This window comes from Cynocephalus volans, chromosome 7, assembly GCF_027409185.1.
Source record: "Cynocephalus volans isolate mCynVol1 chromosome 7, mCynVol1.pri, whole genome shotgun sequence".
Taxonomy (NCBI): Eukaryota; Metazoa; Chordata; class Mammalia; order Dermoptera; family Cynocephalidae; genus Cynocephalus; species Cynocephalus volans.
Genome location: NC_084466.1, coordinates 57,546,362 through 57,564,365, shown reverse-complemented (window position 1 = coordinate 57,564,365; position 18,004 = coordinate 57,546,362).

The window sequence follows — 18,004 nt, the reverse complement described above, 5'->3', positions numbered from 1 at the left end:
ACCAGAAATTATTTCTAAGTCATTTTCCTGTTCAATCTAAAATACTTAAAAACTTTTAGTACACATTTCCTTCTGAAAAATGTACCTATTATGTAAGATAGAAATCAAGTAGACAATTTTTATTTTAGTAAACTCTCATACACACACTTGTGTGTGCGTGTGTGCACATGCGTGCACACACACACACACACACACACACACACCCCTCCCCATAGCATCTATATTTAAAGACTTCCTTTCAGTGTTCCGTATCTTGGTTCTCTTCTCATATTTCCCTTTACACTTTAAAGAATTGTTTATATTTGTCCTTATTTCTTTTCTTCCCACTCACCCCTTCACTGGCTTCCATTACCATCACTCAAATCATTACTGTCACTCACATAAAAAAAAATTCCTTAAATCACTGACAGATATATCTGTGCCTATAAGTCTAAAGGTCATTTTCTACTACTCCTCTTATTTGACTTCCGTTGACCATTTCTTTCTTGATAAAACACTCCCTTCGATTTTAATATTCATACTCTATTAATTTGTGCAGTTTCAGACCCCTCTTCCAGGATACTGCATATTGGATTTCCTCACATTTCGGACCTTGGTCTTCTCAAATCTTTCTGTAAAATCTCATATGCAGACAATCTCATCCAAATCCATCCTTTTAGTGAACACTACAATTTTATACCCCCAAAATGTATGTCCACTTGCCCACCTAATGTCTTGCTTTGGCTGTCTTATACGCAATTCGAACTCAATGTTTCTAAAATGTAATTTGTGATCTTTCTTTTTTCTTTTTCTTCATCCTCTGCTACGCTAACCTTCTTTCAGTTGGTGAATACACTGCCAGCCTTTTAATCACACACAAAAAGCCCCAGAACTCTGGGTGTTATTCTTGGCTCTTTTCCTTCTCTTTCACCAAGTTCTGTCAATTTTCCCTCTCAAATAGATTTATTCTCTCCATCTCCACCACCACCTTAGTCCAGACTATCATCATCTCTTTTCTGGACTATAGCTGTAGCCACTAGTTTGTCCACCTGCATCAGTTTTGGTTCCTCTACTATCCATTACAGCCTCAGTTAACACCAACAAGCAATAATCAAATAATGATCATATTCCCTTCACTGTTTAAACATTCAAATCACTTCCCATTGCTCTTGGGATAAATGCAAAATTGTTTCATGTTGACTATAAGACTGCCTATTTCTCCAGTCTCCTTACACACTGCTCTTTCATTTATTGTGTCTGTTGCAGTCATAGTGGTCCCCATTCCTTTTTGCATTCTAGATGTGCCTCTTACCATCTCAGGGCTTTTGATCATGTTGTCCTCTGCTCCAGAAACACTGTACGTTGGTCCATCGACCCTTCACCCAGTGAATGCTCACTCCTCCTCAGGTCTTATGCAATTGTTACTTCCTCAGAAAAACTTTACCTGACTTCTCTGACAATGAATTTCCTCGAAATGTAAGCAATTTTAGCCCCCCACACCACTCCTTAGGGTTACTCGTTAGCAGCATTTATCACTGTTATAATTTCACAATTGTGTATGAGATTCTTTGGTTTGTCTCCACCAGTGCACAATAAACTTTATGAGGATGGAAACAGTTTCTCCTATTTCTACAACCTAGGACAGTTGTTGAATATATAATTTATGTCACCTTGCTGAAGTCATACAATAACTGTCACATAAGAGTGGATTTTATAAATGTTCAGTCTTGGTAAGGAAAACAAGGCCTTGAAAAAATGGAATAGAGAAAAAACTAGGGGTCTCCAGAACCTGTGGAAGCCTCCTCAGAGAAATATGAGAAGTATAATAAAATGTAAAATAAAACAAAACAAAACAACAAAAACATTTTCTCTTATGAAAACTATTTAAAATGTGTTAAATAATTTCAGACATAAGACAGAAGTAAACTAACAAAAATTATTTTTATTTGACATTTGCTGAGCACTTATCAGGGACATTGCATTATAATACAACTGCAAAAATATCTCACTTAATTCTCATAAGTCTTATATATAAAGATATTATATAAATTTTACAGAAAATAAAATATTGAAGCTTAAAAAATGTTATGAATTATACCCTGGATTACACAGCTAGTAAGTGGCACTGTTTAGAACCTATTTCCAAAATTGATAAATTCAACCTTAAAACAAGTGCTTGTCAAATTTCATAATATGTGAACTCTCATTAAAAGGTGAAAATATTTCTGAAGATTCCTAGTGTGGAATTTAGTTAATGTTATAATAATGTTACTTTAACATACAAACATAATAGCTACAAAATCATTGTACTCACTGATTTCTAGAACTATAAAAATAAAATAATAGATGATTTTACAAATCAAATTCTACAAATCAAAGAGAAGTAAAAATAAATAACATAAAAATTAATAACATGTAACATAATCATTATTTTATAAAATGAAACGAAAGAACTAAACTGTGAATTCTTTTCAGACAGCTATAGTCTAGGCTCTGTATTAATCTGCATAGGTTAGATTTTGCTGCAGTGACAACAGACCCCAAGTCTCAATGGCTTAACACATAAAGTTCTATCACATGCTCTATGTCAGTTGACTCTATAGGGCAGCTTTTACCATCTCAATTCAGGGTCTTCACGTTGGTACCAAAGCAGAGATATAGCTGGACTGATATGCAGAATGATTTTTGCTGGCTCAGCCTGTGATATTGATCAGAACTAGTCATGTGGCCCTATCTAACTGTAGGAGGTCTGGGAAGTGTGAACTACCACATTTCTGAGAAGGAAATGGCAACAGATATTGGTGAGCTCTCTCCTATTACAATTCTGGAAGTGAAAAAATCTTATATTCTAAAATTCTCAAAATTGTGAGTTACCAGGGATACCAAAAAATCAAGTTTAGTTTTCATTATTGGCCAATTGTTAAACACAAATATGAGAGTGGATATAGATGAGCATTATAATTTTGATATTAGAACTATGGGTAACAAGATATGCTACCCATATTGAAGGTGCTCTCTTGGCCCCAACAAAATTCTAAACACAAATGCAAGTATGAACTATCAACTCTTTGATAATATTTGATAATAATGTGGTTATTGAGATGATTCAGAATATGATTTTTTAATTATTATCAAAATAAATATTTAAAATAAAATTGTATAAACAAGTCATGGCCATCTATGAGAATATATTGTCAACCACACAGGTCAAGGAACAATATATACACCTATTCTATCTATAGAACTGAGTTACAATGTAAGTGAAAAATAAATAAATAAAGCATTCAAGACCAAGATCATGTGGACTGGAGCGGTACTGAAAAAATTCTTTGGCAGGAAGTACTAACCTCAGCCTTAAAAAAAAATGATAAAACTTAAATGGGTATAAAGGAGGAAAGAATTGAACTATCAGCAGGTTGAAAATCGTAAACAGGATTAGAGTGAAGAGAGACCAAGGTTTGTTCATGGGTTAGGAAGGTGAACTCATTTGCAATATAAAGAGTGTGTTCTAAAGAGTATTTTGCTTTTTCTTTTATGTATAATAAGAATCCAGAAAAAAATTCTGAATGGAAAACTGTGCCTCATTGAACATTGTGTTTTTGGACAAATAATATAATTTTTTTATGGCTGGTGGTCAAGACAGTTTGAATCATAATGATTGCCACATATTAAATACCTATGATGTGTCAGGCAATATATCAGACACTTTGGATATAATATCTATTTTTATAATAACTTGAACCCTAAAAGTTAGATAATCCTATTCTTGCTTTACAGATAAGGAAGAGAATGTTGTGTAACTTGTCTGTTTACAATAATAGTATGTATTCTAAAAAGAAGGGATTCAAATCTAGTTTGAAACCAAAATTGAAGTTTTTTCTACTATGTTATGTGGAGTGAAATAAGGCTGTACATGTCTGTCCTTCTATTAAGCAAACTGTATTCATCAATAAATTAGTCAACCACAACGTAGTCACGTTTATTTAGGCTAGTAAATTTTGTTTCTTTCACAGGACTAGATACAAAGTTTGCAAGTATTCAATATTGCCACTAATAAAGTATTATTTATGATTACCATAAAAGACAGTAAGCTAGAAAAGTTGGAAACATCTTATCATCACTACAAATTAGCATCTATTAGAGTGTCTGACACTCTACTGGACCATGCCTTTTTTTTTTAAATTGAAACATAATTCATTGTACACATCTGTGGGGTACAGCATTGAACATCAATACCTGTGTGCAATATGTGATGCTCAGATCAGGGTAAATAGTATATTCAACGCTATGCAATGTAATCATTTTCTGTGGCCCTGTACCAGTTTCTCACTAATCACCCTTCCCACTCCCCTTTCCCACCTCTGGTGGCCTTAGTTCTGTTATCTCCTTTTGAAAGTTCAACACATTATTGCAATTATTCTCTCTCTCTCTCTCTCTCTTTCTCTCTCTCTCTCTCTCTCTCTCTCTCTCTCTCTCTCTCTCTCTCTCTCTCTCTCTCTCTCTCCCCTTTCTTTCTTTTTATTTTTAGCTCCCACTTATGAGGCATGAAGTATTTCTCTTTCTGTGCCTGGCTTGTTTCACTTAACATCATTTTCTCCAGTTCATCTATGTTGCTGTGAATGGCAGAATTTCACTCTTTTTTTATGGCTAAGGAGTATCTGACTGTGTATATATGCCACGTTTTCCTTATGCAGTCTTCTGTCAATGGACATTTAGGTTGGTTCCAACTCTTGGCTATCGTAAATACAGCTGTGATAAACATAGTGTAGATATTTCTTTGACATGATGACTTCCATTCCTTTGGGTATACACCCAGAAGTGGGACTGCTGGATCATAGTAGTTCTATTTGTAGTTATTTGAGGAACCTCTGTACTGTTTTCCATAATAGCTGCACCAGTTTACAGTCCCACAAATAGTGTTGAAGAGTTCCTCTTTCTCCATATTCTTGCCAGCATTTGTTATTTTCACTTTTTTTGATAATGGCCAGTCCAACTGGGCTGAGATGATATCTCAATGTGGTTTTGATTTGTATTTCCCTGATGCTTAGTATTCAGCATTTTTTCATGTGTCTATTGGCCATTTGTATATCTTGCATTGAGAAGTGTCTATTCATCTCCTTTGTCCATTTTATTTATTGGGGTCCCTGTTTTTTAACTGTTAAGTTGTTTGAGTTCCCTGTATATTCTGGATATTAAGCTCTTGTTGGATGTAGTTTGCAAATATTTGTCCCATTTTGTAGATTGTCTTTTTGCTCTGTTAATTATTTCTTCTGCTGTGCGGAAGTTTTTCAGTTTGATATAATCCCATTTGTTTATTTTTTCTTTTGTTGCCTGTGCTTTAGGGATCTTATTCATAAAGTGTTTCTCCAGTTCTGAAGTGTTTCTCCTTTGTTTTCTTTTAGGAATTTTATAGTTTCAGGTCTTATATTTAAGTCTTTGATCTATTTTGAGTTGATTTTGACATATGGTGAGAGGTATGGGTCTGGATTCATTCTTCAGCATATGGATGTCCACTTTTCCCAGCACCACTTACTGAAGAAGCAGTCTTTCCCCAATGTATTTTCTTGTGGCTTCTGTCAAAGATCAGTTGGCTGTAAGTATGTGGGTTGATTTCTGGGTTCTCTACTTTGTTCCATTGGTCTGAATGTCTGTTTTTTTTGCCAGTATCATGCTGTTTTGACTACGATGGCTTTGTTGTATAATGTGAAGTCAGGTAGTGTTACATCTCCAGCTTTATTTATTTATTTTTTTGCTCAGGATTTCTTTGGCTATTTAGAAACTTTTGTTGTTGCATATGAATGTTAGAATTGTTTTTTTCTTATTTTTGTGAAGAATGTCATTGGTATTTTGATGGGGATTGCACTGAATCTATAGATCACTTTGGATAGTATGGACATTTTCACAATGTTAATTCTTCCAATCCAAGAGCATGGATTGTCTTTTCATCTTTTAGTGTCCTCTCTAATTTCTTTCAGCAGTGCTTTGTAGTTCTTGTTATTGAGATCTTACACCTTCTTGGTTAAATTGATTCCTAGGTGTTTTATTTTTTTTGGTGACTTGTAAATGGGCTTGCTTTCTTGATTTCTTTTTCTGCTATTTCATTGTCAGAGTATAAAAATTCTACTGATTTTTGCATGTTGGTTTTGTATCCTACAACTTTACTGAAACTGTTTATCAAAGCTCAAAGAGTTTTTTTGTAGAGTCTTTAGGTTTCTCTATACAGGATCACGCCATATGCAAACAGAGACAGTTTGACTTCATCTTTTCCAATCTGGATGCCCTTTATTTCTTTCTCTTGACTGATTGCTCTGTCTAGTACTTCCAATCCTACATTAAATAGGGATGGTGAAAGTGCGCATCTCTCTCTTGTTTCTGTTCTTAAGGAAATGGATTTCAGTTTTCTCCCATTCAGGATGATACTAGTGAAGGGTTTGTCTTATATAGCTTTTATTGTGTTGAAATACTTTCCTTCTATATCTAGTTGCTGAGAGTCTTTATCATGAAGTGATGTTGAATTCTGTCAAATGCTTTTTCTGCATCTATTGAGATAATCAAATGGTTTTTGTCCTTGATTTTGTTGATGCAGTGTATCACATTTATTGACTTGTTTATGTTGAAACATCCTTGCGTCCCTGGGATGAATCCCACTTGATCACGGTGTATAATCTTTTTCATGTGTTGCTGTATTCTGTCTGCTAATATTTTGTTGTGGATTTTTGCATCTATGTTCATCAGATATATTGGCCTGTAGTTTTCATTTTTATTGTATCTTTGTCTGGTTTTGTTATCAGGGTGATGCTGGCTTCATGAGTTTGTTTCAATTTTTTAGAATAGTTTGAAGAGATTTGGTAGTAATTCCTCTTTAAATGTTTGGTAGAATTCATCAGTAAAGCCATCCAGTCTTGGGCTTTTCTTTGTTGGGAGATTGCTGATTACTGCTACAATCTTGTTGCTTCTTTTTGTCTATTCAGGTTTTCTATTTCTCTTGGTTCAGTCTTGGTAGTTTGTATGTGTCCAGAAATTTATCTATTTCCTCCAGGTTTTCAGGTTTTTTGGCACATAGTTATTTATAATAGTCTCTAATAATTCTATGTATTTCTGTGGTTTTGTTAGTAATGTGTCTCTTTCATTTCTGATTTTTGTTATTTGGGTTTTCTCTCTTCCTTCTATGTTAGCATAGCTAAAGGTTTTTCAATTTTGTTTATCTTCTCAAAAAACAACTTCTTGTTTGATTGATCTTTTACATCATTTTGGGAGGGTCTTTATTTCATTTAGTTCTGCTCTGATCTTAATTATTTCTTTCCATCTACTAATTTTGGGGTTGGTATTTTTTTTCTAGTTCTTTGAGGTATAGTGCTAGGTTGTTTTTTGAAATCTTTCTATCCTTTTGATGTAAGCATTTACTGCAGTAAGCTTCCCAGTTTCCCACAGGTTTTAGTATGATATTCTTTATTTTCATTCGCTTCAAGAGATGTTTTGATTTCCTGTTTAATTTCTTCTTGTACCCATAGGTATTCAGGAGCATGTTATTTAATTTCCATGTGTTTGTATAGTTTCCAGAGTTTTGCTTGTTATTGATTTCTAGTTTTAATCCATTGTGGTCTGAAATGAGCGTTGAAAAGATTTTAATTTTTAAAAAATTTGTTGAGACTTTATTTGTAACATGATATATGGTCTATCTTGGAGGTTATTTGCTGTGCTGATGAGAAGAATGTATGTTCTGTAGTTGCTGGATGAAATGTTCTATAGATATCTGCCAGGTCCAAATGGTCAAAGGTGTAGTTTAAATCCAGTGTTTCTTTGTTGATTTGTTGCTTAGATGACCTGTCCAGTGCTGAGAGAGGGTGTTCAGGTCCTCAGCTGTTATCGTACTGGGGTTTATCTCTTTCTTTAAGTCTAATAGTGTTTGCTTTATGTATGTGGGTGCCCCAATGTTGGATTCATATATATTTAGGATTGTTATATCATCTTGCTGGATTGATTCCTTTTTCATTATATAATGGCCTTCTTTGTCTCTTTTTATATATTTTTTGGTTTAAAGTCTGTTTTATCTGATGTAAGAATAGTTACTTGTGCTTGTTTTTGGTTTCCATTTGTGTGGTATTTTTTTTTTCCATCCCTCCACTATTAGTCTGTGTTTGTCTCTTGAAGAAAGCATATAGTTGGGTCTAGATTTTTAATCTACTTCATCAGTCTGGGTCTATTGAGTGGGGAATTTAATCCATCTACACTAAGGGTTGTTATAGAAAACTATTGTCTTACTGCTGGCATTTTATCAATTTTCTGCACAATCTTGCTGTTTCTCTCACATCATTTTTATTAGAATTAATAAATTATATGATATGAACAAAAAGGATATCTGATCATTTTGCAATACATTCATTATTCTGTAGTTTTTATGTTTTCCTAGAGATAAATCCACAAAAGTTTGCAGTCTCAGCGAGAGAAAGGCCACTATCTTAAACACTTGTATGACTAAGTTCTCAGGCCAAGGATCTTAGGATATTAAAATGCAGTTGGTTTTTCCCTATTCTTTTTTGTCTGGTTCTCTGAGATACTGTAGCAGCTATAGTATCTTCTAATGGCTTGGAAAGAACCCCAGGCTTTGGTAGTAGATAACAAGAACAATTAAAAGGATGATACTAGCCACCATCAAGGAGACTTTAGTAATAAAATAGGAAACAATGAAAGTCGTCCTTGGGTGGAGCGAAATTGACATCCCAGTTTAACAGACAAAGATATCATAGAACTTTGATTGAAATGTGGGACTGGGGAAATAATTGGCAAGTAGGAAAAGAAAGCCAAATGAACTTTAGAGCAAGATGCATTTAATTTGAACACCTCAAGAGAACCAGAGATGGGAAATTGCTGGACTGCCTCTCTTGGTCATTGGCTGGGAATGTATTGGGGTGTTACCGGGGGTGAAAGGTAGAATACATAACTTGGCCCTTTTCTCCCTTTATGTTAGATGTCAGAATATCAGGATGTCCTCTTAAAGACATGTGAATCTGGATGACTGTAATATGTTACTGGTTCTTATAAGGTTCTTAGTAATTGTGTGTTCAAGTGAGTGATGAAAAAAAAGAATAAATAAATAACAAAGTACTGATTTCCATTGTTCAAAAGGGGTTGCCATTCTTTGATTCTAGTGAGAGCTTACTTAGTGAATGAAATGTACCTGTAGAAAGATAACAATTTATATAAATACAGTGCCTGGCACGCTATATACAGTGGCATTCAAAATGTCTGTCATTCAATATTTTGTTGTTTAATTTCTAATTGAAGAGCATTGTGCCTTGAATCCCCTTCCATACTAGTCACATTGCTTCAAGGAAAAAGCCTCAAATTGCTGATGTGGCTGACAAAGCAGTGGCCTTGTCTAATCTCTAGCCTCAAATGATGGAGCTCTCCACCAGTTCTTCCACACTCTTGACAGCCTGGCAGTTTCTAAAGCACACATAGAAGGACACTCTGAAAAACAGTGTAGTGCATTTAAGAGCAGGAACTCTGGAGCCAGAGTGCTAGGATTAGAATTTGTCAACTGGGTGAGTTACCTAATCTCACTGTCTCACTTTTCTCATCTTTAAAATGGAGTAATAATAGTATCTTCCTCATAGCGTTGTTATGACAATTAAATAAGTCAACTGTAAAGGCTGGAAATGTATTTGGCCTCTAGCCTACACTTAATAATATGAAATTATTTATAACTACATACAATTCTATCAAATCAAATCAAATACTCAAAGAAATAGGGCATTAGACCAGACTGGAAGTTTTGGACAGACTATCAGTAAGTATTGACAACAGAAAATCATGGAATCAGAGGAGTGGGAAAGGGAAGTGGAATGCAGAGTAAAAAGAATATTGTCTGGTTTTCTTTGTTTGATGTATGCTATAGAGTTAAAATGTTTATAGAAGAGTGAAAAGACCTGGAAGCAAGATAAGTGAAGATAAGAGAAGATAACCTGAAGATAAGCCTAGTAATCCCCAGAAAAGGTATCAGAGGATGAGATCCATAAAACAGGTGAAGTAATTGGCTTTAAGCAGAAGCAGACAGATAATTAATGTTGGTTCTTTTGTGCCCTATCATTTTTTACCCATATTTTTGTTTGGAAACGGTGAGCTATATTGGTGTCACACAGCATTGCTTATTCAAAGATGCCTTGTATACAGATTTTCACAAATTTTCCCTACTTTGTATACTATTAGCTTGATGTTTAATCCATACACCTGCTGTTTTGTGCACTTGGAATGCCTTTTCCTTTAAATTTCATCTCTCCTACACAGATTTCTCAATTAAGTGACTATTCAGCCATTAAAACAATTTCTAAGTCCAGGAAATTTCTTTTGCATTTCCAGAAACATAGTAAACACAATTAAGTTGGCATTGCTTGCATTAAACTTATTCTGGTCTCCTCAGTGGTATGTCATCACTTTCTTCTCACTGCTTGCCAATAGTGGACTAATGGAATGAAAATACCAATAAAACAGTGACTATGTCCATTTACTCTACTACTCAGATCATTTCACAGATTCATGAGTTATATGCAAACTTATGTTTAATTTGATAATGATGACGGCCAGTCACCTTTATGCAGAACTGACTTGACAAGATCAAGGCACAAGAAATAGACTAAATTGTCAGAACATATAGAAACTTCTATCTAAAGAGGTGTTAGTTTAAAGAATCTTCTAGGATCTTTGAATCCTAGATTGAAATGCTCAGCCTGCTGTTTGAAATTACTCTGAATATTTAGGTAATCTGACTTCAGAACCAATAACTAAAACCACGGTAAATACAGTTTAGACTCTGTATATTTACAATATTCAAAGTATACGGCCACCTTCAGGACATGTTCATATTTTTGCAATCATGTAAGTTGCATTTGAGAAAAAGGAAAAACTTTCAAGGCATGTGTTGGTATTTTTCTTTTCCAAAATTTTGTATATCTATTTTTCTTTCATTTTCAAGAAGACGGGAAAATAAGTTTGAAAAACAACTTTGGGTATATTTTCAAAGAGGAACTTAGGAGTTCAGCTTGGATGTTTCCATTAAGCCTACAAGAGAAAATGAGCAAAGCCATGTTCTGACTTTGTGACTTTAGCCATTACTAATCATCAAAACACTGTGAAAAATGATTTCAAGATCAAAGCAAAACATGGCAACATCAAAGACAGATGGAGAGCTCCGTGCTGAAAAAGCAGGGTCCTCCTAATGTAACCCCCATTAGAAGGTTGTAGAAAATCCGGTAAACAAGACCTGGATCTAAAACAGAACTCTCTAAGAACATCTGTAGTAACATCTACCAAGTTTGTAAGTATTTCTCACAATTTGTAGTTACTTTCAAAATCACTTTGTGCTCCATTCCACAGATGAAATCCAAATTTGTGAGCTGAATAAGCCCGCATAAACAGAATGTTAAGGTGATCACAAAATTTGCCATTTAAACTTGGAAATGTTAAGAGAGAAAGAGGGTGCTATAAATACATGTTGAAGATAGTATTAATTTGGTATGTCTTAGGCAAATGGGTAAGTATAGTCACCCTACCATGTTCCAGGACATAGCCCTGTTTAAGATGAAGTATTGTTCTCTTAGTCCTAGATTAACATTTCTTTATTTTGAAATCTTACCCATGCCTCAGCCATGTCACTTTATATGTGCCCCGTTAACCAACCCTAATAATCACAAATGTAAGTGGCCAGTGCCTTTTATGTTATGAAAACATTTCATCTCAATCTCAAGATACATTTTATATTTAACAACAACAGGAAAAAATGATTTCAAATGATTTTCACATCAAAAAATTCCTGATGAAAAAATTAGTGTGTCTCATTTTACTACTCAGTCAATAATTTTTTGGAGAGTTGCCTACGGAGACAATTTTATTTACCAAAATGTTGCATCTAATATCAACTTCAAAAAATGCCCAATGAGGAACAATAAATAACTAAAAATGACTATAATTTTAGCTGTTTTAACATACATTATTTCAACAACATCATAGAAATGTTAAAAAATAGAAAAAATTACCTTGTCTTACCATTTTAAACACAGCTTTTGGGTATATTTTGCTTTTTTAACATTTCTGTATGATTGTGTGCCTCCATTTTTCCATCTATCCATTTTTCTACAGCAGAATATATATAACTGCAATCAGAATCCATCAAAATTTTATACAGTTTGAATTTATTTCTGTTATTACACAATCTATGTAATTATAGTTTCAGAGTATAAAGTCTAGTTGGGACTGTGCCCTAATTTAATTAATCATACTCATATCATGGGATATTTAGAGTAACTCTCATTTTTTACTATGTTATTACCGAAATAAATATTTTCGTACCTATAGATTTTTCCAACTCTTGAACATTTAAAATATATACTCAAATGCAAGATTGCTGGGCCAAATAAAACAGAACAAAACAAACAAAAAACCAGTTATTTTTAAAGAAGGAGTATATGAGCCAATCGTGTTCATGCAAATTTAATTGTATCCTAAGCGGCTTCTTTAAAAAGCGCTTTGTTTCTGTATATTTAACGTGAATTAGTGTGGTTTAAAGATAGAGATTCATTTGTGAAGTTTGAATGATGAAAGATTATTGAGTCTAGTTACTGAGCTTTCTAGTTCAGCTGCCTTTCTGATGAGCATAATAAGCATCTGACTTAGGGATCCTACAGCTTCAAGGTCTGGTTGGGCTCAGTAGAAATGAATGGATACAGAGTAAAGCTATCAGTAAAATGGATAAGTTAGCAAATGAAAAGTGACAGTATTACTTGAGCATAAAATATGTAGCACATTTTTAACCACAGCTCAGCATTAAGAAAGACAAACTGTTTATTCCAACTGAAATACATCATTTTAAAGTTAGTGAGACACTAAACTGCTCCCCCTTTATTCAAAATTTCTCTATTGCAATATTTGCATTTAAACAATTTTGTCATTACTTTGTTGTAAATGGTGGTTTATTATTATTTTTTCTGAGACTAATGCACAGTGTTCTTAACCCACAGTGTTTCTTCTCCATTCCAAGCTTGTCTCCCTGTCAGTTTATCCTCTGTTCATCTCTGTAGAGGTGCACAAGAGGTCAAAAAAAAAAAAAAAAAAAAAAGAAAAGAAAAGAAGCAGTGAACCTTATTCTCTGACAATTGATTACAGGAAGATTTTGCCTATAAATCTCCTCATAATATGTTGAAATAATCTTTTTGAACAAAAAGCAAAGTGTAATATAGATTGAACTTTGTTTTTAACTGCAGTCGTGCCTTGGTATTCTCAGGGGATTTGTTCCTGGACCCCCCCACCCCACCTCCACACCAAAATCCACATACACTAAAGTCCAGAAGTTGGCCCTGTGGAACTCGCCTATATAAAAAGTCAGTCCTCCATATATACTGGTTCTGTATCCTGCAAATTCTTTATTTTTGATCCATAGTTGGTTGTGTACCATTTACAAAATCACAAACAATTGCTATTCACATTTTACCCGCGAAGAGGAATCAGAGAGATGTGGAAAATAGACATATGAAAGTATTCAAGCTTGTAAAATCATTTTGAAGTAAAAGGAACATTGAACAGTCATTTTCAGCTATCTCTATCAAAAATTATTGAAAGCATTTAGCAGTAAAGAATAGTTTATTAGATAAAGGAGGATGAAGGAATTTAGTTGCTTGAATTTATGTAGGAATGTTGTCAAGAAAGCCAAACATGTGCCCAAAATATACAGTCATCAAAACCTGACTTCAGTGAACATTTCAAGTCTTATTTTCCACCCTTTACTTCACTAAATTGGCCATGTTCTCCTGAATACACCATGAATTATATTCCATCTTAACTCTGTTTGAATATCTTTCTTTGAACTCTTCTCTATTTATGAAAATTTTCATAATTCAAGGAAGAAGCTCCCTAAAGCATAATTACTTAGGTATTCCATTACATATTCAATCCACACAAAATTTTCTCAACACACTCCCCTTGCCTTCAAGCTAGCATTCTGTGATTCCAGTCTATGTAACAGTAGCACAAAATACCACTCTTCCAATACAGTAAAGACTTTCTGAAGCAATTGTATTAGCTAATATTTGTCTTAAATTTAAATTTTATCACATAACTAATATTTTTTAAAAATGTGATAAGCTAGATGAGATAAATCCCTTTTACTGTAAGTAGTAGACCTAAGGTTTTTATGTAAAGAGAATGAATTCAATTCAATTCACCAAATATCATTTAAATAACTATTTATATTCACAGTACTATGCTAGACTTATTTCAAAGATGAATACATTTATTATAAAATATCTCACTTTAATGCAAGACATTTTATGTTAAATACAATATCCCCCATATTTAAACTATATGTTTTAAATATGATAACTTCACATGATGGAGTAATTTTTTGATAAAGAAGATTAAGTACTTTTTTTTTTACAGAAGAGGTACTATCACATTGAATCTGACACTAATCAGTAAATAAATTGGTTGTGCATGCTGTGAAGAGAGAAAAAAGAGCTGGAACAACGGGGTGGACCTAACAATTACTAGTTGTAGATCCTTCTGCCAGAGGATTACCCCTAAGGCAACTACATTTCAGACACAATATTGTATATTTATATATAACATTTGTGCTTTTTATCATATTAAAATGTTGTTACTCAATTTTATAATCTCTAAGTATCTCATTTTAAAACAATTATTTTGCTCTCAACTGTATTTTTTACATGTTAGGACCATCTGCTGCCTATATAAGTACAATTCCAATTTTACAAGTAGTCTATAAAAGTGATTAAAGATTCAAAATTTATCGCCTAGGAAAACATCTAATATTTTATTGGTAAAATCATTGTGAAATTGCAAGTTTCAAACTTCCAATCAATGGCAAAACTTTTTAAAGAGCAGTTGCACTTGAAAATTTTTAATGGAATTTGTATCAGTAGAATTAAAAAAAATTAATAAATATGTTAAAAATTTTCTGTTTCCAAGAATCAGAATAGAAACTGTACTAATGATGTGAAGTTATGCCTAAATTGTTTTAACACCAGAAATAGACAAAGAGATTCAGAGTAACTGTGTTTTAACACGTGATCCCTAAATAACAAGTCAGTGAAGTCAATTTATTATTTGCATAGATTAGAGAACTTCAAATGTCTAAATATATTGCAACTGAAAATAGATCAAGAAATAAAAAGAAATGGAAAAATGGTTAATTAAATTGAATTTAAATTTTAGCAAGGAATTGGACTTATATCCTCAGAGAAATACACTTTTAAATGTAAAACATAGTATATAAAAAGCACATTCCCCAGTGGCATCATCTTAATTCAAGAGATCACATTCAAGCCCTCAGAGCTACAGCTTCCAGAGCTCTGCAACAGGCAAGAATGACCTTAAATGAATAGGATGTTTTTTTTTTTCCAGTTACTACAGCTGAATGCATCTGAAATAGGGAATTCATGCATTTCACTTCACTATGGAAATCATCATATAAATGAGATAGTCAGTGAAAATTTCAGCTTATATATAGCAAGAAATTATGTCATTTACAATGATGGTACAATTTACATCATGTATATTTTTTCCATCTTGATTTAAATTTTCTGAAAAGATTTTAGTGGTTGTAATATTTTATTTTAACTCTTTTTAAAAATAAAAGTCTGTTGGAACACCATATGAAATATGCAGTTAAAACAAGGTTTGAAATGTTTTAAAATAGCAGTAAGCCAAGATATCAAAATGTGAGTATATTGAAGTAAAAGCTCAGCATTTATATACTAAATTCAGGGCAAGTCAGCCCTAGGCTGAAGTCATTCTATGCCAAATCCCATACCATTAAAATAATAATGGTAGCAGATATTATTATTTATATCATTTTTAACTACCACTACTTGGGAGCATAATCTCCAGGCAATGGATAAAATATAAGAATATTAAAACAAAACAAAAACCATTCTGAGGCATTTAGAGGTCAAAGAAAAAGATACCAGATGCGAGAGAACCTTCACTTATTGTTAGAGAACCTCAGCTCTACCATAGCTTACATAATTTCTCCTCTTTCTTAAACCTTCTAAAACAGCCTTTATCATTTGGTTACTTGCATAAGTGCTGATCCTTGTTTGTACTAATTTGTTGTATGTGTGACTGCCTTTTTCTTTCAATTGAATTGTAAGCTTCTGAGAAACAATGTCCACAACTCACATTTCCTCTGCTCCATCGTCAAAGTCCAGCCCACACTTGATTGCCCCTGACTCTTCCATGCCTCATGTATAAAATTTAGTTGGTGCATTTATGGGCCACAGAAATTGCCTTCTAACTGGGAGTTGCATTAAAGAAGACACAGGTGTCAGTCCTTCCTTAATACCCACACTTAGACCAGTCCCTGGTACATGAAAGGTTTAATATGTAAATATAATTGAATTAATCTTGTTCTCTCATTCTCTCCACTGGTCATCTGTGTTAAAAGTGTCAGTGAAAGGAAACTTTTTACTCCACAAGACTGCTTATTTATTGTTTTACTGTTGAAATATTAATAACACTTACCCAAATATTTTTTCCTGTGCCTTGTATACATTTTTTTCTTGCTTTGTTCACTGAGCTTAAATTAATAATTCTAATTTTTCCTGATATATTGGTAGCATTTTACCTCCTAAAGGACTCCTGGCTATTGTAGGAATTGGGGATTACCCCCAAATGAATTTTTTTTTTTATGTTTTAAAAAACACATTTATCAAAATCATCTTTTTTTGGTGTACTTACAGTATTTCAAAAATACTCATACATACAATATGAGGTTACCTATGTATAGTTATTGATGGAGTTTGGATGTGTTGTCCCCTCCAAAACTGTGGAAATATGATCTCCAATGTGGCAGTGCTGGAAACTGATTGAGTCATGGGGCAGATCCCTCATGAATGGATTAGTGCTCTCCCTGGGAGAGTGGGGATAGTGAGTGAGTTCTCACTCTATTAGTTCCTGCGAGACCTTATTGTTTAAAGGACCCTGGCACCCTCTCTCTCTCTCTCTCTCTCTCTCTCTCTCTCTCTCTCTCTCTCTCTCTCTCCATGTAATCTGTTTGTACCCACCGGCTCCCTGCCACTTTTCCACCACGAGTAGAAGCAGCCTGTGAGGCTCCTGCCAGATGCAGCTGTCCCAGGATCGTAAGCCAAATAAACCTCTCTTCTTTATAAGTTACCCAGTCTCATATGATTCTGTTATAGCAACACAAAACGGACTAATACAGTTATCTGTGTAATTTAATGGATCATCACAATAAAAAAAACAGCACATGAATTTTTTAACAAAATAGTTTAATTAATATTTAGAATTAGTGTATGAGAGACTTGAGGACATACGATTCAGATTCTCTAAATGAACTAACAGGAGTAGAGGCAGTGATATAGTTAGGATCTGAAAAATTGACTGTGTAATTGCTCCTATCTCTGCATTGGGTTAAAACAATACAAAAGATCTATTTTTTCAAAATACTATAATAGAAATGGACTTTCTTTATAAATTTTTAGTAAATAATGTGCTTTATGTGTTTTATTTCACATATAGAATTCTTAAATTTCAGAACATTTCAGGGAAGAATAAACCTCATTTTGTTTTATAATCTATTTTATAAGTGAGTTGATTAGATATTTTGGATGGCTAAAGGGAAATAGAGGCAAATACCTGAGGGATAATATGCTTATTTTTTTAATGTTGTGCTTAGCCATGGCATTTTACTCAAGCATTCTCAGCCTCTGAGAATCCTCGAGATTCAAAAGGTGAGAAAATCCCTGCCCAGATATCACTTCCAGCTGCAAACTTCCTTTTTTATGGGTTACTTCCAGCTTAACTTCTTTTTATATGCAAAGACTTCTACAGCAATTTGCCAAAGAACTCCGTAGGCATCTGCCCATGGGAGAATTTATCTATGAAGTGGCATCAATTTTGATCATGGGAGAACCAGGCATACATATAATCAGGTGGGGTACTTAAGACTTACGACCTTCCATGTAGTGAATTCTCTATGGTCCTTCACTAGGGTGAA